The 24,110-nt window shown below is 44.7% G+C and overlaps 1 long non-coding RNA gene across 1 annotated transcript; it reads right to left on the bottom strand.

Moving 5' to 3' along the window:
* Positions 1–6,929: 6,929 nt before the first annotated feature.
* On the bottom strand, positions 6,930–23,313 carry LOC142591159 (uncharacterized). The gene is made up of 5 exons (XR_012830368.1): positions 23,249–23,313; positions 17,648–17,773; positions 14,672–14,783; positions 14,334–14,405; positions 6,930–8,452 (listed from the first exon to the last, which is right to left on the bottom strand). It is a non-coding gene; the product is annotated as an uncharacterized LOC142591159 (long non-coding RNA).
* Positions 23,314–24,110: the final 797 nt, after the last annotated feature.

Raw genomic sequence — 24,110 nt, 5'->3', positions numbered from 1 at the left:
TTTCGAATAGCACCGATGCAATTATATACCAATAAAAAAATCGCCTATGCACTTTGACATGAGAGCCGCAATTATCTACTGAGATGTCAAAAAAAAACAAAAAAAACCGCAGGGCTTCGAGTGGCACCAGCAGAACAGCCGCACTCTCCAGATGAAGCAGTGGGTGCCTTCAGTAGCAAATAACGAGCACTTAACTTTTGGTTCGTCTATTTTCGCTCAACGTAAAAGTAACTCTGCTGTCTAAACAATAGCGATGCGAACTTTGCAAAAGAGACGCCAGTGCTTCCTGTGAAAATATAAAACAGGTGCGCGACGTTACGATTTTTTGCTAGTGTTAAATATTCCGCGAATGAAAATCACCCTCGTCCGACTCTATAATCAGGGCACTACTCGCGTAGAAAAGCTAAGTTCAAAACGAAAAACACGCTCGCGCCCGTACGTATGCGCGTACCTATACGCTGCCTATGCTGCAGTGGCGTACACGAGTTTGCTTTAATTGCAAAATGCGGATCGATAAGACTCAACCGTTTTGCAACTCACCTCTCAGATATATGAGCTGTCAGTTGCGTTCCACTGATCCCGCTTTACTTGAGCTTCCCGTTTCCTTCTTCGCTCCGAGTCCCAGGGGAAGCGAAAACAACGCAGGCCTTTACGTGTTGACCCGGAGCACATTGGCACACAACAGCCCGTCATGATGGCTCAGTGGACTTGACAAGCTTGCCATTCATGCAGTCGAACACTGTCAAACAAGTTGAACAACCAGCGAGTGCCTCGAAAAACGCAAGCTCAGCTGTTAGCACCGATCGACTGCGACCACTCTGACCGCCCGCCGTGATTCAAAATGGCGTCGCAGCGAGAAAGAGGCGGCGTGGGGGTGGTCAAAGGATGGCACCACCCTGAACGGCGGAGCTGGCATCGAGGCACCCTAGCCCAGCTTCACTTCCTCACTAGCCGGCTACGCGGGCGGGCCGCACTAAGCACGCGGTGCAGCGTTGGTGTATTCTGTGGTTCGTTGTTGACGGCGAATTTCAGTAAACATGTCATCCGTGGAACTGTGGCGTTCGCCAATTTCTTAAGAATATCAGGAGACGATGCCATTGTGCTGCGTACCTGGCTGCATAGGCGGCTATCGAAACGATGTCGACAGTTCGGAGCGTCACTTTTTCTGTGCTTCCAGCAATGCGACGCTTCGCTCGACGTAGAACAGAGCGATTCCTCGTGCCTACGGGAACTCTGTGCGAAATGCACGGCACGCGCTCGTGCCACTGCTCGCGCCTTCGTCGTTGGCTTCCACAGCTGGCTGCGTTGCCGTTCATCATTCCAGCGTAGAATTTCACTTCACTTATGTCGTCGTAATGTGGAGGCCGCGTTTACGGGGGTATGAGCCATTGCTTAAGGGAGTATGAGCCACTCATTGTCTTACGTAACGGACAGATTTAATTTTGAAGAAATTTAATTTCGAAGAATCACAAGCGGCAAATCGCGGGCGAAGGCTGCTAACCACGCCGCCGAGCAAACTCGAGACATCGAATGCAAGCGACAACTGCGGACTGCAGGCATACCGTCAGTGACGTCGTTCTCTCGGTTGCAGCCAATTGTGTGTGTACCCTCATAATTGAGAAATACTTTACTGAACCCTCGGGATTAACCCAGTGATAAACACAGGGGCCGTACGTTTCAGCTTCGCTGATTAACCATCTTCACGGAATGAAAAGGTCGACTTCTGTCAAGCAAAGGCACAGGCAGGATTCCGTAAAGGCTACTCAACAATAGATCATGTTCACACTATCAATCAGGCGATAGAGAAATGTGCGGAATATAACCAACCCTTGTATATACAGCTTTCATTGATTACGAGAAAGCGTTTGATTCTGTCGAAACCTCAGCAGTCATAGAGGCATTACGGAATCAGGGTGTAGACGAGCCGTATGTAAAAATACTGAAAGATATCTATAGCGGCTCCACAGCCACCGTAGTGCTCCATAAAGCAAGCAACAAAATCCCAATAAAGAAAGGCGTCAGGCAGGGAGATACGATATCTCCAATGCTATTCACAGCGTGTTTACAGGAGGTATTCAGATACCTGGATTGGGAAGAATTGGGGATAAAAGTTAATGGAGAATACCTTAGTAACTTGCGATTCGCTGATGATATTGCCTTGCTTAGTAACTCAGGGGACCAATTGCAATGCATGCTCACTGACCTGGAGAGGCAAAGCAGAAGAGTGGGTCTAAAAATTAATCTGCAGAAAACTAAAGTAATGCTTAACAGTCTCGGAAGAGAACAGCAATTTACAATAGGCAGCGAGGCACTGGAAGTCGTAAGGGAATACATCTACTTAGGGCAGGTAGTGAACATGGATCTAGATGGTGAGACGGAAATAACCAGAAGAATAAGAATGGGCTGTGGTGCGTTTGGCAGGTATTCTCAGATCATGAACAGCAGGTTGCCATTATCCCTCAAGAGAAAAGTATATAATAGCTGTGTCTTACCAGTACTCACCTACGGGGCAGAAACCTGGAGGCTTACGATAAGGGTTTTACTCAAATTGAGGACGACGCAACGAGCTATGGAAAGAAGAATGATAGGTCTAACGTTAAGGGATAAGAAAAGAGCAGATTGGGTGAGGGAACAAACGCGAGTTAATGACATCTTAGTTGATATCAAGAAAAAGAAATGGGCAGGGGCAGGACATGTAATGAGGAGGGAAGATAACCGATGGTCATTAAAGGTTACGGACTGGATCCCAAGGGAAGGGAAGCGTAGCAGGTGGCGGCAGAAAGTTAGGTGGGCGGATGAGATTAAGAAGTTTGCAGGCATGGCATGGCCACAATTAGTACATGACCGGGGTTGTTGGAGAAGTATGGGAGAGGCCTTTGCCCTGCAGTGGGCGTAACCAGGCTGATGACGATGATGATGATGATGATGATGATGATGATGTTGAATGACCGACCCCATCTTTCTTTTTGTAGAGCTTCTTTGGGGTGGTGAGAAGTTTCGCTGGGGATGAAGATCATCCTACAATCAAGCACTTTGTCCAGATCTTCAGGCTCGTGAGCCTAAACTGCGCGAAACGTTAAGATGACAGGAAGAAACACAGGACATTTAAAAACGCAGCTTCAGCGCTTCACTGTATGCGTTTCTTCGTTTCGTGCAGTTTACCCTTCATTCAGTATGAACCAACTTGCCCGATAAATCTTATTGCTGTAGGTGGATACTGCTTTCTCGTGGTATCACTAATTTGGACAAGGGAGAAGCCAGCTAGCGTGAAACACGAGCAAACTGCCCGTCCGCACGAGCTCAAGGCTGCGGCGAGGCGTCTGCAGTGGTGTTCGATGGAATGGCGCTGCCATCTGGCGGCTGTAACAGAAGTGGTGACAGCGGCTGTAAGCGCGCGGGCGGGGAGTTTTACAACTGAAGCTAGTCTAGTAACGTTGGGCATAAGCCTGTCCGCCGTCTGTTGCCAAACATATCACACATTGAGGGCAGCGGAAATCGCGACCGTAACCTCATTCGCCCGCTCAAGTGTAGGCAGTGCATTAAAGGGACACTAAAGAGAAAAAAAAGATTTGTTCTGTATCAGTAAATTACCTCTGTACGACACCAAGAAGACCACTCTTACCACCATAAGACGCTTGGTAAGCCAGAAAAAGCGCAAGAACGAAAGCCGGGAGGCGACGCCTCCTTGAAGTTCCCGCACTTGGTCGATGTGACGTCATGGATATTGATGGCACCTTCTAGGGCCTACCTAATTATTTATCGCTACAGATTGACTACATTGTCTTCTAAAGGAACAAAATATTAAACATAGCAAGTTTCGGGAACCCTTACTGAGCCAACGCGGCCGAAATGCGAAAACATACTTTGTAATCCCTGACGTCACACTGACGTACCGGCGTCGGGTTTTCGGCGCAAAATTCAAATACTCATACTTCTACCTTAATTTTCTCATATAATATTCAAACTATTATTTTGAAGTGACTGCCTACAGTGTTCTCAAACAATGCTTTATTAGTCTAAACTCATTTGTTGTTTCGCTTTAGTGTCCCTTTAAGGTCCGCTATATTAAATTATTTTTGGTGTAGCGCAACAATTGCATGAACGCAGGGCAGACAGCGCTATTTGTGTGCTGGGTTCTTTCTTGAGTCAGTGTATTGTTTAGTCTGCACAGAAAAACATTGAACATGATGAAACTACAAAGCCAAACCTACATGCAGGTCCACTGTACTCCTACCAAATGTATCCCGTATAGTGAAGTGCATTCTTTCAAAGGCTTTGGTCAGTGAAATGTATGGGCCACACAGAAAAGGAACCAAGGTGATGAACCAGCAAGTCCAAACATCCATAAGACCACTATATGTGTGCAAAAGGGACCCCTTGTACTCACTTGCGTCCTTTTAAAGTCTTGAGCCTTGCGAAGCATCTGTCCTTATTCTGTTATGCCAGACACATCGTCATATGTGTCTCATATAAATCCTTCCGCGGTGCAGCGTAGAAAGCTGTTCCCTTCTTTAAACATATTAAGCTACGGAAAAGCAATCAAGTTCCAGTAGAAGCTCCTGCTTCTGAAATGACATTTTTGTGATGTCAGCATCAGAAAATCTAAAGGTTAACAATGTGGTTGACTTTTGTAATGAAGAAGCGATACGCTTGACTTTGCAATGGCGGCAAATAGGGATTTACATAGTGCATTGACACGTTTTGAGTCCAAGAAGCTAAAATGTTCGACATATTTCGACCGCTCTCGCTGTCTTTGTGCTTGTTATTTCTCCATTTTATTTAAAACAAACAGCTTAATATTATCATCATATATTTCATGATTAATCTTTCGGCTTCATCAAAAAACGCAAGATTCTCGAGCGAAAACGTCATGCTTATTTCACTTGAAAGACACGTTTGGTCGCCATCTTCTAGAAGAAGCACCATGTACACATAAAATATGCTAAATGTAAAGTCAAAATTGCGAAATAATGCGTTGTTGTACACATTAGGCGTCGCTTCACATATTTTAACACGAACAGGTTTGCCTACACTGGTTTCTTAATACTTATACAAGTAAGAAAGATAAAATGCTTTTCAATGAATAAATATACAGACTTCCAAGAATCATATAGATAAGGTTCTTGTAGGCTTGTAAGAAAATGTACATACCTAGATCACAAAGGAAAGCTAGTAGTATCTTTTCCAATAAACGTGTGAGTGTCTTTTAACGTCTGCATTGATTCTGTTGCTGACTAGGAAATTCGTGACCAAGCAGTTGGTTATGCATTTTGATGCGAAAGCATCAAATGGCCGATTTAGCGAGAAAGCCAGCCTCTTTAGCAGCAAAGCGGCACCTAAATTCCTATTAGATGCGACACCCCATCACGTGCGAGCCTTGGCGGAGGCAGAGCGGGCGAGAGGGAGCACCTGCTACCATGCTGGCGCCCCAAGTGTTTCTTAAGGGGAGAGGGTGTCACCGCAGCGCCATATCACCCTCGTTCTCGATCATAGAAGCCTGTGTTATTCGCGCATTCCTTGTCCACACAAGCTATCGGCTGCGTTCTAACTTCGCCTCGGTGTTTTCTATAATCTAATCATGTATAAAACAGGAATAAATTTGAAAGGAGAAACTTCGGTGTTAGCGAGTTTCGAACATACAGTTCCACGCCCAGAGGCCAACTGTCATGAGCTGGCAGCATGGTAGAGCATGTTACCAGATACTACAAAACTCATTTTAAGGAACTGGGCTGTTTCAGGCAAACCTGCACATTTCATTCGGTGCGTCAGATGACAGGAAACATTTCTCTAGTTCTGTGTAGCTCACCCCATGATGATGATGATAATGACGTGACCTAGACATAAGTAGAAAAATGTTACCTCTCATCTGACGCACTGAATGAAATGTATAAATTTGCCCGAGGTCACCTCACCTACTTATGTTCTTCTCAAACTACGTCAACGGGAATGAAGCGTTAAGTGGCAATGAGCGCTATACCCTGGGCTGGCTATTGGTATTCCACCATCAGATTTTCAAATGTCATTGCCCTTAATAGTTAATACATTTTATTTCTAGAAATGAGAACGCCGACGTCATAGCAATAACCGCAACAAACAAATTGACGTCAATGGCCTATCAGTACTTTCGGGTACGTAGCCACATCGCCGTTTAGCCGGCACAGCAGAAGCACCTTGAAGACCCAGCTATGGAGGATAATTTTACAGCAAGCGTTTGCCGCAAATCAAATCCGAACATTGAGAGGCGGTGTTCGGTGTGAATGGATTGATGAGCGATTATCTGGCTTGTTGATTTACTTGCCATTCAGCGCTGAAGCTTGTAAAAGAATTATGGTACATATGTATTTCGGCGCAACAAAGACTCCCCGAATCTTCAATAAGGTATACACCGAGAGTTTACGGGATGCAACGTTTTCATAGCCTTCTTAAGGTTTACAGAACTGTCCATGTGGTAAAACAAGATGTTTTATCGCTCAAGCTGTCAGGTATGGGGTCTAGCGGTAAAGATTTAGACATGATAGAGAGCTACTTTAAAACGCGGCGCAATGCACTAGCGTCGGCAATGCTAAATATACCAAGGGTCAAATTACACGCGGATATTTACAAGGGCCCATTCCCGGCTGCTTACTATTTAATAAGTATATTAACCACATTATAAACATACCACTAGCAATTAATATTGTTTGTTATGCTTAAGACACCAATGCATATTCCTCGGGGCAGATTATGACGGTCTTAATTCACGGGCTAATATTTGCTTGAACATTTATCTAAGTGGCTTAGGGTAAATATGTTAGATGTCAACGCTAAGACAGCAATGTATATATTATTTTGACAATTGAATGTTGACAGCAAAAACACCATTATCTTTAAGGAAAGTCTATTTCCCGGATGTTTTTGATTACTTAGCACAAGCTATTGAGTTTCATTCTGATTTTCTTTGACGGCTGCCTAAGTTATCTGTGCACATGAGCTACCTACACAGGAAAATTTCCCATGCTAATTGTATATGTACATTACGCTATTTATTGCCTGCAAGGCTAAAAAAATCAAACTTGATACACAACGATGCATTGCTACCTTTATTATTGCGTTCATATATAAGGGACCACGACACAACTACACAAAGCTACATACATTTCTCTTAAAAAAACGAGATTTGCGGTTCATTTAAGCAATGTTACTTCGTGACTTTACCAATGTGACAATGTGACTTTAAGCAGTGCGCACTTCTTTTTCACACTCAGCCACGCTGCAAGTTTTCGGCGCGGCTTTCAACCACACAAATTAGCGCTCAGGCATTTTGTCCAGACGCATTTTGTCCGATAGGCGAGGAGCTGCTCCCCCGTGGAGACACGTACTGTCGATCACACGGCATCACTGGTGCGTTCTCGCCACATGAGACGTCAAGCACGGCCGCTTTGATGGCATGTCACCTGATGGTACACGTATCAATTGTTGTGCATAGGTCTGCTCCAGAGGGCAGGAGAATCAGAAACTATTAAAATCATGACTACGAACAATACCCTCGCTGCACACAGTCTTTCCGGCGGCCAATTAAGTTCGTACACTGAGGGAAGGACGACGGCAGCTTTGTTATATGCCACTCTTATACTACCTACAGGTTCTTGCACAGAGACGCGTGTCATAGTGGCACGTACGTAACCAGCCAAATAAAAAGAGTAGGGTGGCGTCCCGTATTTCTGTGTACAAGCAGATTTTCTTCAACTTTCCAATATAAACTCGGGCCTTGAGGTTGGTAGCAAGGTAATATATAATGGTAGTAGTTGATGAGTTAATGGATTGCTGTTTTCTTTTACTGTTCTTCTTTTGTAAATTCTGTATTTCTGAAAACATAACTCGTATACAGCGATGTATTTCGCAAACATTTGTAGGCTATGAAAAAAAAAGAATGTTCGGTTAAAAAAATGACACTGCATCTGCGACGCATACCTTACTACTGTAAGGCATCTTGAGAAATACAAAAGGGGCACAGGATTGCTGCTTTTTGAGATATACCACTAAATTCATCGCTCACTCAATTCCTTTTCTTATAATAAATTTGTGATTGTTATCATGGCTTTTGTCGGTACACAACAAAATATTTCGCATTACAAGAAGCAACTGAATTATTGAAAAGATTGCTTTCCAACACGTTCATCATGTAGCACGGCTTATAGCTCTGATGTCGCTCCTTGCTTTATTTTTCTACTTGCATTTCCTTCTGTGAAAGTAAACGAAGAAACACCTTTGTGTATCAGGGCGCGAAAGTCCGCTTTACAAAATTCAAGACTGGTCACGACGCAGTCTGGATCTTTTCGGTGCAGTAGTTGAACTACTTAGTGACCGTTCCCTGCGTTTCGGACGCCTCGAGGCGCCCGTTGTAGTGCAACATGAGGGCCAGAATGAATCCTCTGGTTTTGCTGTTACCTTAAGTCCCTGTGGAAGCGGGCACCTGGAAATTAAAAAAGAAACAACGCAATGCCAGTGTTTGAATACCTCATTTTGAATTGTGATTTTGTGAATTGGGAATTGTGAATTGTGAAAGTAATTTTAGAGCTAGTTTTATGCTTAGAACACGTATACAAAAAAAAGCTTTTTTTAACACTTTATGGTGTTCTGTCCCTGAGGATGCAGACGCTAAAGCTCACCACGTTATCAAAAGCGAAAATGAAGCACCACGTTTTGTCATTGAAAATAATAGTAAATGTCGAGCAAGACGAAGAAATGACACAAAAAGGAATAATGTACCAGTACTGTAGATCCTAAGCAGCCTCGTCACCTGAAGAGGGAGCTTTAGCGCGGGCCCGGCTCCGACGCTGCGTCTAAAGATACATATAAAAGGCGAAAATGTTTTTCTGAGACAACACCTCGACCCATTTTAATGAAAATTGTTGCGTTTGAGAGAAAATGTTCTAGTGACTATTGGAACCAGAATTTCGATTTAGGACCTGAAAATTGTTAGAAAGATAATGGAAAGTTTGAAAAAAAATTGCAGCACGACGTTTAAAAATTAATAGCTCTGCCTCAAGAGAAGATATCTGGGTTCTGTAAACGGCACCCATTAAAGCGGACTAATTACGTGAATTTCTTAGGTTGCGTAAAAGGGTTCTGCAAAAGCTGTATTTCATATTACTATATTTTTGAAATTCATGTGTGACATATCAATTTTGTAAGCTTTAGATGTACTATTAGATGCAATTCACTAAATTTTGATATCATTTTTGATTGCTGAGTTACAGAGTTGTAAACCTGATAGTACCGTTTTCTGAAAATGTTCAATTTTTGCCAATTTTTAGTAAAAACGTTGCTACCTAAAACAAACATTTGAAACCAACAGTCACTAGATTTTAATTTTTGCTTTTATACGCAAAAATACCCCGCCCAATATTGCGCAGTGGTTGCCGAGTAAAACAAATTTTCCTTTTACATGTATTGAAATAGGAGCTCCCGAGGAATATTATTTGTGATTTATCGCCGCTTAAAGACCGACGAAAAAAAAATAGTCTGTGCACTCCCACGAATAGATGACGCCTTTGACTGTGATTATGGGGCATGGTACTTGTCCTCATTATGCCTGCGGTTCGGGTATTGCAAAAAAACGATGCAGTCATGGCACTAGTCGTGGCCCTTCATAATGCCTGACAGTCTGAGTTTAACAACCAAGCCGTTTCGCTGGCGAAATACTCCAGCGACATTGGAAATATTTACGGACGCGTGTTGCATGTACTAACATAGAATATATACGTTTGTTATAGAGACGACGTTATTATTTACGGTAAGATATTGATACATGCATATTGCGTGTTGATTGTTGCTGATGCACGCGGGCGCCGGTTATTGGCAGATTTCCGTGGGTGAAAAAGACCAAGGGAAAATTAAAAGCAAATTATGGTGTTCTACGTGCCAAAACCACTTTCTGATTTTGAGGCACGCCGTAGTGGGGGACTCCGGAAATTTTGACTACCTGGGGTTCTTTAACGTGCACCTAAATCTAAGTACACGGGTTTTTTCGCATTTCGCCCACATCGAAATGCGGCCGCCGTGGCCGGGATTCGATCCCGCGACCTCGTGCTCAGCAGCCCAACATCATAGCCACTGAGCAACCACGGCGAGTAAGACCAAGATAAGATGCGTACATCACTCCTGATGCTCCATAGCAATCCAAAGTTATGCCATTCGGTCTATGCTCCAGCCACTTTCGAACGCGTGATGGACTCTTTGCTTCAAGGGTTCAAATGGTCAACATGCCTCTGCTACCTAGACGACGTTCTCCTATTTTCGCCTACATTTGAGACACACCTTGAGCGCATATCAGCTGTTCTTCAAGTCCTACGCGAGGCTGGGCTCCAACTAAATTCCTCGAAGTGTCAGTTTAGTCGTCGGCACATTACAGTACTGGGCCACCTCGTCGACGCTTCGGGTATTCAGCCAGACCCGAAGAAAATTCGTGCTGTCACGTCTTTTCCTGTACCTCAGTCTGTCAAAGATGTCCGAAGTTTTGTAAGTCTCTGTTCCTACTTCCGACGCTTCGTTAAAGACTTCGAAGTGAATTCCCGACCTCTTACTGATCTTCTGAAGAAGGACGTGCCGTGTATGTGGGGCCCCCAACAAACTGCCGCGTTTGCCCACCTTATCAAGATTCTCGCCACGCCACCTATACTGGCCCATTTTGACCCGTCCTCTTCTACAGAGGTGCGTACTGATGCCTGCGGTTACGCTATCGGAGCCGTCTGAGCGCAGTGCCAACAGGGTCAAAATCGCGTTATTGCGTACGCTAGCCGCCTCCTCACAGCAGCTGAGCGTAACTATTCGATAACAGATTGTGAATGCCTGGCTGTCGTCTGGGCGGTTTCCAAATTCCGCCCGTACTTGTATGACACGCACTTCTCTATAATCACGGACCACCACGCGCTCTGCTGGCTTTCCTCACTGAAGGATCCTACCGGCCGCTCGGCTTGGTCGCTGGGTTCTGCGGCTGCAAGAATATTCCTATGCACTTGAGTAGAAGTTGGGCCGATTACATGAAAACGCAGACTGTTTATCACCCTATCCAGTGGGCGAATCACACGCCGACCCTGACCCCGATGCTGACGCATGCGTTTTCTCCGATTCTCAGCTGCTACACGTTGCCGACGAGCAACGCCGTGATGCCACTTTGCGCGACATTGTTGATGTCTTGGAATCTTCGCCTTCTGATTCGTCCCTTCACCCGTTTGTTCTCCGGGATGGTGTAATATACCACCACAATGTACCCCCGATGGTCCTGCTCTACTCCTCGTCATTCCTATACACCTCCGGTCAGCTGTTCTCCATGAACTTCACGATTTACCAACGGCAAGTCACCTTGGCGTCTGCCGCACCTACGAACGGATTCGCCGACGCTTCATTCGCCCCGGCCGTGCCCGCTTCGTCTGGAATACGGTGCGGCATGTGAAAAATGCCAGGGCCGTAAAACACCATCGACGCTCCCTGCCAGGTGCCTTCTGCCACTCGACATTCCTTGGGAGCCGTTCTTTGGCGTTGGCTTGGACTTCCTTGGCTCTTTCCCGCTATCCACGTCTGGCAACAAGTGGGTCGCTGGGGCGACAGATTACGCCACGCGTTACACTTGACTAATGTGGCCAGAGCGCTTCCAACATGCTGCGCCACTGATGTCGCCGATTTTTTTCACGCGACGTGATTCTGCAGCATAATGCTCCACACCAACTTCTCACATACCGTGGTCGGACATTTCTTTCTCAAGCCATAGTCGACATCCTGCAGTCCTGCTCCACCAAGCACAAGCTGACTACGTCTTACCATCCACAGACTAATGGTCTCACTGAGCGTCTGAATCGCACCCTAACAGACATGCTTGCAAAGTACGTCGCGTCCGACCATACTGATTGGGACCTTGCGCTACCCTATGCCACTTTTGCATATAGTTCATCGCGTCACGACACTGCCGGTTATTGCCCGTTCTTTCTGCAGTTCGTCCGAGAGCCCACATTGCCACGGGACGCATCTCTTAAATCAGCCACAGCAGAGACCAGCGATTATGCATTTGACGCCATAACCACGGCAACCCAAGCACGCGAAATTGCCCGCACCCGCCTCCTGAGCTCTCAAGAGAAGCAACGGCGCTTGTATGATCGCCAACACAGAGACGTCCAGTTTTCGCCTGGATCTGTGGTACTCCTGTGGTCCCCGACCCGTCACGTTGGCCTGTCAGAAAAACTCCTGTCTCGGTGCACAGGCCCATATCGAGTGCTGCTGGCCGTGACTGTAGTTGCCTACGAAATAGCCCCAGTCAGTACCAGTGCCTCATCTGCCCCAAATTTCACTGACGTTGTGCATGTCGCACGCCTCAAACCATATTACTCTCCTGTTATCAAGGATATTTAGACGCCCCGGGACGATTCTTGTGCCGCCGGGGCTAATGATACATCAATATTGCGTGTTCCTTGTGGCCGATGCACGCGGGCGCTCCGACGAATACGACGAACGCTCTCTGGCTCTCGAGCTGTCAGCTGAACTATTCAGCACTGCAGTTACCCCTTGTAAATATTTTTGTAAATAGTCTCTAGTCTCAATCCTTCGTTCGCGTAACAATATTCAACAGGAATGTTCGGCACTTTTCTTTGCTTCTTGACTGTATTAGGCCGCCAAACCTTACTTTAAGTTCCAGGAAATCCCACATTAGTCAGCGTCAAGCACTCGCGGTCGGCTTCTTTGCGGCTAAGGACGTCATGTGGCCATGTCAGCAAGAGACTGCTATGATTCGTGAAGCCTTTCAGTCAAAGGCGCTGAAAGACCAAAAAGCTTTTCATGGTTATTGCTTCTTTCTACATCCCCCGATTCATCATGGACATTTACAGCTGCCTCATCTGCGGATCTTGTTGCTTTTGAAGGAAAGCTCAAACACTTGGTCCTCTAAGTGCCAGTTGGCCTACCGACAGTTGGAGCTTCTGGTGACCTTTAGTCCAGTTTCGAGGCATTTTGATGAGGAGGCGTTGACTAAAACGAAGCACTGATATTAGTGATATAGGCATAAGCGCTGTGCTCATTCAACTGTGTGACGACGGCCAGCACATTATTTCTACGTCTATGATTACTTTGCGTTTTTGAAAAGTGAATTCAATACCGGGGTCGTTTATGTCCTGAAGATGTTTAATAAATTTACGGACCGTGTTCTTGTACTGTAGTTTAACTTTCGGCTTCCTAGACAAAACAAGTTGCAGTTTATTAATGTGAAGCTACAGTTAAGTAATAAAAATGTGGGCTGCAGTTACTCGACGCCCCCCCCCCCCCCCCTAAAAACATTCTCATTTTCTGTCGGCATATCCTATGCGCGTGCATCTTTTGCACGCGCATAGGATATGATATCTTTTGCAGGCAGATTCTTCTCACTGAAACGCCCCAAGCTTGTGAGCAACACCATTTGCTTTTCGTGTATGCGGCCTGTATTAACTAATCCATGTGTGCACACGATGAAATGCAGCTTTACTAGCCAGCTGGTTAAGTTAAGGCGTGCATGCTATCCAGGGAGCTCTATTGTGTCCGCTTGCACAAACGTTGCGCAAAGGATGAGGAAAATACGCGCCGGTGCGCTGTCCCTTGCATATAAAGGTAGTAGCCACCTCAAACAAGTGGCTAGTCGCTGTATCATATACATTGTGGTTTCAGCTCCTGTGCACGTTAATAGTTTGCGCTTTCCAGTAGGGCGAAAAGTTCAAGAGAATGCGACTAAGGCGTGGAGCGGCTGTGAGGTGAAAATTTTAAAAGAATGTGAAACCCTTTTTTCAAGTGCACGACAGGCCTAGACTATTCCTTACTTTTGGCACGTCCAAGAACATATATCGGATGGACTCGCAAACTGCCTGAAGAGGCATTTGGCTGAGTATGCGTCTGCCATAGAAAACCGTGATTTACCGTGTCTGGGCTCGCGCTGGCTACCGTGCCAGAGCTACCGTAAGTTTGAGGAAATTACAGAGTTGGTCAATCATAACCAGGAGCTCACTAGGTTTAAATCTAAAAGCTTATCATATTACAAAGGGGGTAGGTCTCTCTTCAGAGGTTTTTTTGTGTGAATAGTTACACTTTCTTCTGCACTATCTGCATGAGGAAGGAATTCCCGACTTCAACTTAAATATATATAACTCATGCAATAATAATTGCTCTTTAATTGTTATGGCTGTGACGCATGTGCCGTTACTTCAGTTTTCGATAGATGTCCGTACAGGGCTCCTTTAAAAGAATAGTTTATTCTATACGTTAGCGCCGCCTATGTATATTAAAATTCTATTTGAACGTAGCTAACCATCTTACGCTCAAGAAAAAAAATCATCGCTTACCTTTTGCTTTCTTACCACCCAAAGGTGATGACAAATTATCTTCCAATTCGGCGCCGATCACGGCTTCACACACTAAAAAAAATCGCTCAAGAATGAGGAATTCAGCTGAAAGAAGTCCAAACAAAAGAGGAAGAGCACAGCGCTGCATAGTAAACTACCAGCATGCCCACATCTCTGTCCTCGTAATAAATTGTTAGTCTATCTTATCGCAATGAGCTCACGCTCCCAATGCCCTTATCGGAAATTGTATACTTTTATGTTTCCCATTGCTAGACACATACGTTTTACAAGCATAAACTGGAAAAAGAACTAAGAGAAACTTGATGATAAAAACTTACCCAATTATTTGAAGCATGGATTTTTTGGTTCGGCAACACAAACTTAAACAAGGATCGGATAAGTCGAGGCATGCCTTATTTGGTAAAGAATATCCACCAAAATAACATGAGTCTGCCAAGAAGCAGGAAAGCTTTGGTTTCATTGTTTCAGTAGACAAGAATCAGCAATTTGATATTGACTCTATTGGATACAGTTTGAGATATCACTTTTTATTGCGATAGAAATATGAACTTCTCATGCGCATTTCTGCCGTCGCCGTCGACGACGCCGTGAGGCTCCGCATGAAGTCCAAGGTCAATAAAATTGTGGTCGTGTGCTCTATAGGCGAATAAAAGCTTGCGAGGAAAAGCGGGTGAGAGTGAGCCGGTGATCGCAGCTCCATCTCGCGCACGCAAGCGAAGGAAGCAGGGAAGAAACGCGCCATCTTTCGTCTCACGCAACGATCCAGGAGGAGGGTAGGGAGGGGGACCGCGTTCTACTGCGGGCGGCCTGCGCGGCCGCTCGCCTTTCCCCCTTTCTTCTTGAAGGGAGGGGGGCTCCTGTATTTGGAAAGCCATTTGCGAAGGGGCACTGAATGTTCTCGCGCGCTGTATTTTTGCGGCCCAGTTCGCGTTGATGCAAGACGCAGCACGATGGTCAATTCGCTCGCTACTGCTGTATTGGCTCACTCCAGCGTTTTGACAGCGACTTTCCGCAGTCATCGAGTGAGATGTGTACATTGCTTCTGCGCGCACGACACAATCATTGCTAATTTAATAGTACTATACCTGTATTTACAACCTTATATGGCTCAAAAAACTACTATCCTTACTTCATATAGCTAGCTGTCCACTAATTTGCTATCGCAATGAGTGCTTCGCCTTTCGGCCGACACTACGACCTTTTTGTATGGATAAAGTACATAGCGAATGGCGAATTGACATGAGCGGGTCAGCACCAGGCTACGTTGATGCACCATAGCCATCACTAACTAGTTTCACAACTGAAAGTGAAGTTAATAAATTTTTGTTCCTAGGGGAACGAATAATACCAAACGAATATATGAAGGATAGCTTTGTGTGGGGCTAGGATTTAAAAATGATGACTTAAATACTGTTCTCACGTTATCGCTTTGTTTTCATGGAAACATTATGCGCCCTGCATGCGAAACCAGACCATCGGCAGTGGGTTCCAAGCAGAGTATTATAGCTCTGATGTATGTTAACATGATCGCTTTGGTTCATTTATAACATACATTTTTCAGCACAGAAGACACGTACCGAGAGCGATGGTAGCAGGTGCGAGAGGAGGCGCCAGTTGTTGAGCAAGAACCAGACTTTACACAAAGCACATTGGTGCATAGTGTATAAGAAACTACTGATAACGAGCTGAGGAGATACTCAGGTTATACTTTTGAGAGCTATACACGGTAACACGGTTGTACTTGACTGTTTACTTATTACATGATGCCATCCTTGCATGGATCTTGCCGTTCACGCTCTTGCTTAGCCTCCACATCTGGACGCAGAACAGCAGCACTGACTATACTGATACCGTTATTTTAGCCGCCGTGCTTCGCCATGCTAAACGCTTGTAATCCAGCATCGTGATGCGCGCGGCAAGGTTTTCCATGCGTCCCGTCACGTCTATATTTTTAAGCGCTACTGTCCGTGTTCAGAGTGACCGGCCTGTGTGAACACCTGTGATTGGAACGTCTTTTCTGTTACCTTTTATTTTTTCTCTTGTTCTTTCTTTTCTTCTCTCGATCTTTGTGTTCTATACAACCCCTATATTGTCCACTTCAGTGCAGGTAACAAACCGGAAACTCGCCTTTGGGTAACCTGCCTGCCTTTCCTCTGTCTCTCTGTCGGCCGCAGCGGTGGTCGTACAGACCACCTCCGCTCCTCTCCCTGTTCATTTTCTCTTACCCTCTCCTAACAAGGGTGTCTTTTATTTCTTCTCAGTGGTATTCTTGCGGATGTAAGTGCTCGTTTCTTCTAATCATTCTGTTTCTCGGAAATTTTCACCGTCTTTCCTGCTTTCTTATTCTGGTCCGGTACCTGGTTTTTGAGCATGAGTGAGTATGCTAGCAGAAGGGTAGTGATAATCAGTCGCATACTACCTCACGAAACAAGCCATTTTTATCGCGACATATTCTCTTACAAGCTACGGACTACAATATGGTCGGTGAAGGCTTCAACAGTATTGACGTTACAATGACAAATGTTCATGACAAACACAAATGGGAATGAAATTGTCTGCTCTGCAGAAATTCGCGTGAAATGCGTTGTGTAGGTTCTGTGTATTCGAAAGCTATAGTTTCGATGCCTCAAGTGCGTTACTGACAGCATACGGTAACGTACCTCGTATGTACGCTGCACTCGTTTGGTTGAGCTCAATAATAAAGCTACATTACACATCTAATTGCTTCTATTGGACATTAGATGTCTTTAACTTGGGCGTCATTTCGTACAACTTGAGAAGATCATAGTCGTATTTGTAAGAAAAACTAAAATTCGAACAATATTGTGAGCGGTAGTGCATTTAATGTAGCCTGTACCATCGCTAACAGCTATTTGTCACACAGGCAGGTATAGCAGTTGCACGAGAAGAGGAAGGCTTCATCGCAGTGACAAACCTCGCATGTTAAGGTGGCTGCTGGGACCCGAAACACCTTTGTGGCGATAACTCTTCCGTGTACTTTTAAGTCACAATTTGGTATGTTCACACAAGTCTTCTACTCGTCAGCGACTCCACCGAAGGTAAGACAAACCACACAGTACTGTGACTGGGGTCAGGTCTGGATATTATCGTCCTCCATGTCATGTATGCCTTAAACCCCACTGCTTGAAAACAGTCGCTACCTTCCTGAGAATGGGTTGGCGCTGAAGCATGGCGGGAAATGGGTCACAGCTTTAGCTGGAGATATTCGTCAAGTGCTACTGTATGTTTGGCAAAAGGCATTTTTGGAAGACTGTATAGCAAAAGATACTAACCATTAGCAATTTTCAGTGGCCATATATGAACTCTTGCAGATGTATGCCTTATAATGTAGCCCGTAAATATTACCAGCAAGGCAGAACGAAAGATCATATTCAGGTGTATTCTGTGCTTTGCAGTGCCTGCAAAATAAAGTAGTAGGATCCAATCAGCACTCCGACAGATTCTTGAATATTTTAGACATGTGTGGCTATCAGAGTGGTTTTCAATTTATATAACTTTCTAACTGCTTGTGCATGCTTTACAACTGTATGCAGCATGCGCTCGTCGGCACGAAATACGATGCAATACATCAGCAAAATACCCACTGCGGTGGCTTAGCGGCTGTGGTGCTGCGCAGCTAAACATGAGGTCGCGGGATGAAATGTTTCCGCGGCGGCCGCATTTTGTTCAGGGCAAAATGGAAAAAAATTTCGCGTCACGTGCATTGGGGGCATGTTAAAAGCGCCCTGGTGGTCAAAATTAATCCTGACGCCCCCAATACGGTGTGTTTACAATCAAATCTGCGTTTTGGCAGGTAAATCCTAGAGTTCAATTCCAATCATCAAAATGGGAAATTGGGCAAGTTAGGACAGATTCATTGCTACAAGTAGCGCGAAGGAAAAGCTACTAAAAGAAAGCCTTTTTGTACTACATTCGTACAATATGTAGCGCGAGATATCCAGGTCAAACCAGTCAATCCCTGCATAAACGCTTATGGCAACACTATCTTCCATCGAAAGGAACACCAAGTTTGAATTTATCTTGGTACAGTCGAGATTCCAGCTACGCGTGAATGTTGGACCAAACCAAACCAAGATTCTCTTTGAATAGGTCAATCAACTAGCACGTGAGTGGGTGAGTAAACACCGCTTTTGAACTGGGTGGGACGCAGTTAAGTGGCATTGTACTGAAGTCTTTGTTATATTAAAATAACTTATATTAAATAACATCGTGGTTGTTATATTAAAACAACCACGATGTTATCATGGGGCACGCCGTAGTGGAAGACTCCGGAAATTTTGACCGCCTGCACTTCTTTAACTTTTCTTATTTGTTACATTGAAGATCCTTGCCTTCTTCGCAAGCCTCAAGTGGTTTCCGAATACCTGTATGATGAGTGTTCAAAGTACCTACCGCCTAGTATTTGTAACATTCGCTACCTTGTAACCTGAGCTGTGGACAAACCAGGAAATCTATCGCCAAACATAGATCAGGGAAATTTCAGCTCTCCTCGAACAACTGCTCGAGGCACGTGCTCTGGAAAATGAAAAATTAGTTCTTTCTTATTTTCTATTTTGCAAGGTCGTCTACTTGTCGCCCTAGCGCACGGCATGTCCTATCGACTACACGGCCTCGTTTCGAGCCCTATATCGTGGTGACTGTGGAACATGTGTTTGAGGTGTTTTCCTTTTACACGCGTAGAAAATTCACTTCGTCCAGAATACTCTATACGTCAAGTGGAAAAGTATTTACATACGATGGTGCCTTGCAAAGGTACTCAGTGACATACTCTAGCAGCATAGAGCAGGAACCTGAAGGCTTAAATTGATGGCTTGCCAATGGCAATGAGTTATTGTTGTGTAGATTGTTTTGTAGATTTTTTATAACTCACCAAAATGATGTGCGTTCCTTTGTTGGCAAGGTTTCAGAATTCTTGCGCGTAGCTAGTAGAACTATAACTACTATAAGAAATGTATGTAAATCCTAATCTAAGATATTTAGCAATTAAATAGCCTATATCTGTCACGCACGTTTGTTGGCACTTTTCTTTCCAGTCTCGAAAAAGCCTTGCACCGTTTACGTCCGCTCAATGAAACCATGGTTAAAGAAGGTTAGCAAACGTTTGTCTCACTGCCGCGCTTGAAGCTAAGTCCAAACAGGAACTTCGCTTCAACTTAGAACTGCAAAAACATAGGAGCAATCTTTCCCACACACACACACACACACACACACAAACACACACACACACACACACACACACACACACACACACACACACACACACACACACACGCACGCACGCACGCACGCACGCACGCACGCACGCACGAACGCGCGCACACACACACACACACACACACACACACACACACACACACACACACACACACACACACACACACACACACACACACACACACACACAAACACACACACACACACACACACACACACACACACACACACACACACACACACACACACACGCACGCACGCACGCACGCACGCACGCACGCACGCACGTGCACACGCACACACGCACGCGCACACACACAGCTGCAAGAAAACAGCAGCGTGAAAAGACCGACCAGAGCAGCAGCGTCGTTCCATATTTTCTGTAATATCTAACTGGCGCGCGAAGATCGGAGCAGACACCGAAGTTCCATAAGGAAGCAAGAAAACAGGTGCACGGGCGAGTGCTGCTCGTGAACGTGCCATGCGTCCCGAGAATCTTAATGGATCGTGCCTGAACGTGTCGTTGTCGCAGAGGACTCAAGCACAGGCACTCTACAGTGCCTTGAGGTCAGAACTGTATGCCTCTCAGCACGGGACTGCTTCAACCTGTTTATTCACGTGGCATGCTCGTGTGTGGACGTACTGAATGCCGTTAACTTACACTACTGCCAGCTTATTAACTTTCTTTAAATATTTGAGGTTATTTTAATTTCTTTCAATGTTCACAATAGAACAGGGTTCGAAAATGACTCTGTCTTTATTCCGCATCACTGTGCACTTGCAAAGGTGCGGAATAGTTCTAAACACTACAACTTCATAGGCATTTCCACAAGTTCAAAAACGCTGAGAAAAAGCTGATTTGAAGGTACTGCTCCGCGCTCCCAATCAATTATTGTGGTTATGCAGTATCGTCGACCAAGACAGCAAAACAGCAAAACGAAGACACAGAAAGCACGGCCGTCCGTACGTGTGACATGCACCAAGGAAATCCTATGCAAAATTATCGTCATCATCAGCCTGGTTACGCCCACTGCAGGGCAAAGGCCTCTCCCATACTTCTCCAACTACCCCGGTCATGTACTAATTGCGGCCATGCCGTCCCTGCAAACTTCTTAATCTCATCCGCCCACCTAACTTTCTGCCGCCCCATGCTACGCTTCCCTTCCCTTGGAATCCAGTCCATAACCCTTAATGACCATCGGTTATCTTCCCCCCTCATTACATGTCCTGCCCTTGCCCACTTCTTTATTTTAAGCAAAATTATACTGTCTTGTGAACAAGGGTATATAGTCTAAGAAATCGTTGAAATTGTGATTGATTGCCTAAACATGGAAACTCGCTTAAGGGTGCAACTCGTAGCCACTTGTCTATCCCCATAGGTTGATACACAATCTCAGAACTCCTACGCCCTTCTTATGAGTTGTCAATGCGAAAGCATTAATGTCCAATTGAGTGGCGCCAAACGGTCCTTCGAGATTTGCGGTGGGAGTAATGTGTCATAGCGGTGAGTGTTCCTCGAGTCAGCAAGCAGCACCAGCCTGTGGTGCTTGCTGCCGCATGCAGTCGACCTGGCAGTGGCCGTAGGGCGAGGCGTCTCGTTTGGTGGCCTCTGGCATCACGCTTCACTAGGAGCGCTGAGGCTACAACAGACCTTCCCTTTCACTCGCTCTACCAATGGTTCCTGATAGCATAACGCTTGGGAATTTCGATCCATTACGTCATGCTACCTTGCCTGACTGCCATAAATCCTAGTCCGGATGGTCCCGAGTAAACCGCGGTAATTTGACTGATTTTGCTTTCGTCACGCCGGGCTTAACAGTCGAAATTTCGGTCCAAGTAGCATGACGTCATCAAGCAACGTGCACAGGTCGGCTGTCTAGGAAGCGTTACCTCTGCTCCACCAGAGGAGCGCTCGTGCCAAGACCGAGCCTAATGCACGTCGCGGCGCCGCCTTCTCCTCTCAAGCAACACCTGTCGCGCTATCGTTGCAGCAGCTGTTCTTTCTCCCGCTTCTGATCCGTTGAGGTGAGCTTGTGACATGGCGTCGCGGTCAAAGGTAATGCATATTCAGGTGCCATTTGTGTGCTACAGACTACAAACGCCGCCTTTTTCAATCATATGGGCCATTGAACGCTTTCACATTAAAAATATACCACGTATTCAAGATACCACCTAAATGGTAACGTGAAAGATACCAGGAAGAACAAAGAAACACAATTTTTGAAGCATTTCGTAAATCAAGTCTTTAAAAACATGTGTTCAAAGCTGCAAACACAGGCACACAGATATACAGGATGACTGGTTTACTTTAACATTTAATAATGTTTGAAGATATTACCTTGTACACAAGGGGGGAGGGTCGTTACGTTCACGTATGCAGTTGTTCTTTGCATTGACATTACATCATTACATGTGCTAACAAAAAAGCCCTAAGTTCACGTTTTTGAAGCAACGTTGCTAATAACCACCTTTGAAAAAAAAAAAACTGGACACCGAACTATTACATGCATTTTTTTCAATTGCGGAACATATCAGCGGCGTTTTAGCGTAATCTCCTTCTGCAGCAATCGGCACCTGTAGGATTGTGTTCGCTGAATTTTAGTGCAACGTAAAAAGAGATAACATTGAGCAACCAAATTGGCAGTTTCGCATAAACATTAAACATTGAAAGCGAGATAATGTTATGTCGTTACGCTTAAGGACCTCAGAAAAGTGAGACAATGAAGGGTGCCGGTATCGTCGTTGCAGGCGATGCGCATCGATTGTGCAAGAAAAAAAGGTGAGACCAGCATTTGGTATATTTAGCTTCTCTGTGACAGTTATTCCGCTTAGACCCTTGTACGCACATCAATGGCATGCAGATAGCAGCTCAGAAGAACCGCTAATTTGCGTGAGCACAACGCATTCCTCCAGCAGCGGCATCGAAAACACTGCCCAGCCTACAGCAGAGGTTATTGAGCGTGACATCGTGTCCACTTAGCATCATCGCTGCAAGTCTCCAGAGACCTCTTCACTCTCTACGCGCAGACCGCGCGCATACCTGTTGGTATCAAGACAGGACGATGCCCTTAGCTCTAGCAGCAACAAGGTCTGTCGAGATTATTCTTAATTGATAAGGCACTAATAACGAGATTTCCAGATATTAAACGTGGCGTTGGTAATTTGCTAGGGAAGGAAGTGCACCCTCATTGGCTTCACGCCATGTTTGATGTATTGGTATCCATAGTTCCAAATGTGCGCGTGAAATTATTTTTACAAGTTACGTGGACCCTTTGATCATATAAAACACTTCAATAATCTTGATTATACCTAACAGGTCTTACCTTATTCTACTCAATGGCCTTTGACATTCTTTTTTTAGAAGCATGGGAATAGGTTAGGAGCTTCTCTAGAAAATGAGATATTAGAATCGATCGCTAGACGCATTTGATTGGTTGTGGTTTGTATAAGCTACCTATTTAGCTTCCGTGGGAGCATATAGTACGAAACTTTATTTCAATGCAACTGAATATTGTAAAACATCCTAATAGAATTAGGCAAAATGATCATCCGACATAGTCCTGGGTCTGGTGCATACATATAGCTTCAACATGTATAGTGATAAAACAGTTTCCATCTTTTTCCGTTTGAAATAGATAGTAATATATTGCGGTTCTTACCGGTAGTCTCGGTAACCTGGAGTGTAGCGCAAAACGGTCTACAATATTATGCATACGAAAACAACTGCGTAAGCTGCGTTCTATATTAAAAATGTAAAAACTGCGCAAGCACGCAAGCGTTTGTACTTTTTTCTTGACAGTTGTTGCTGTTGCTAGAATATTATATAAAAGGTGCGGCAACCTTTGTTTCTGGGGCCACAATTTTATTTAAAAATTATCCTAGCACAAGTTTGACGCACTTGTTCAGCGTCTTTTATGCATTCTTCAGTAGACATCGGTGCAGTTGCCCTGGGTCAGATAAAAGAAAAGCAAATAAACTACATCAGAACGGCTAGAACCATGACGTAGTGTTTCTTACTTGTGCTCTTTGTACTGTGCTACAATTCAAACTATGACATTGTTCTTCGGTTTGCTTTGGTGCTTACACTTGCCCAATGCGAGAGCTCAGTTATCATTGAAGAAATCCAACTTTTAAAAACTCAATGTTATGCCTATGGAAAATGGAAAAGTGTACACACACACACACACACACACACACACACACACACACAGATATATATATATATATATATATATATATATATATATATATATATATATATATATATATATATATATATATATATATATATATATATATGCATATACCGGGTGTCCCAGTTAACGTAGACCAATGTTCTTAAAAAAGCTACGAGCTCTAGAAAAATCGTACGGCTTGCATAGTAGCGGCTGTCGTGTGTACTTACAGTCAGTAGTTTTTTCGTCACGAAGTATTAATTAATTTCTTTTATTAGTGACTCTTATTATTGCCTGACTCGTAAAAATGTCAATTACATAGTTGTAGGGCAACTACAATAACATC

Source organism: Dermacentor variabilis, chromosome 8 (assembly GCF_050947875.1).
Source record: "Dermacentor variabilis isolate Ectoservices chromosome 8, ASM5094787v1, whole genome shotgun sequence".
In the NCBI taxonomy this organism is placed as follows: domain Eukaryota; kingdom Metazoa; phylum Arthropoda; class Arachnida; order Ixodida; family Ixodidae; genus Dermacentor; species Dermacentor variabilis.
The sequence above is the reverse complement of the archived record's forward strand: the minus strand, read 5'-3'. Positions and strand labels throughout refer to the sequence as shown.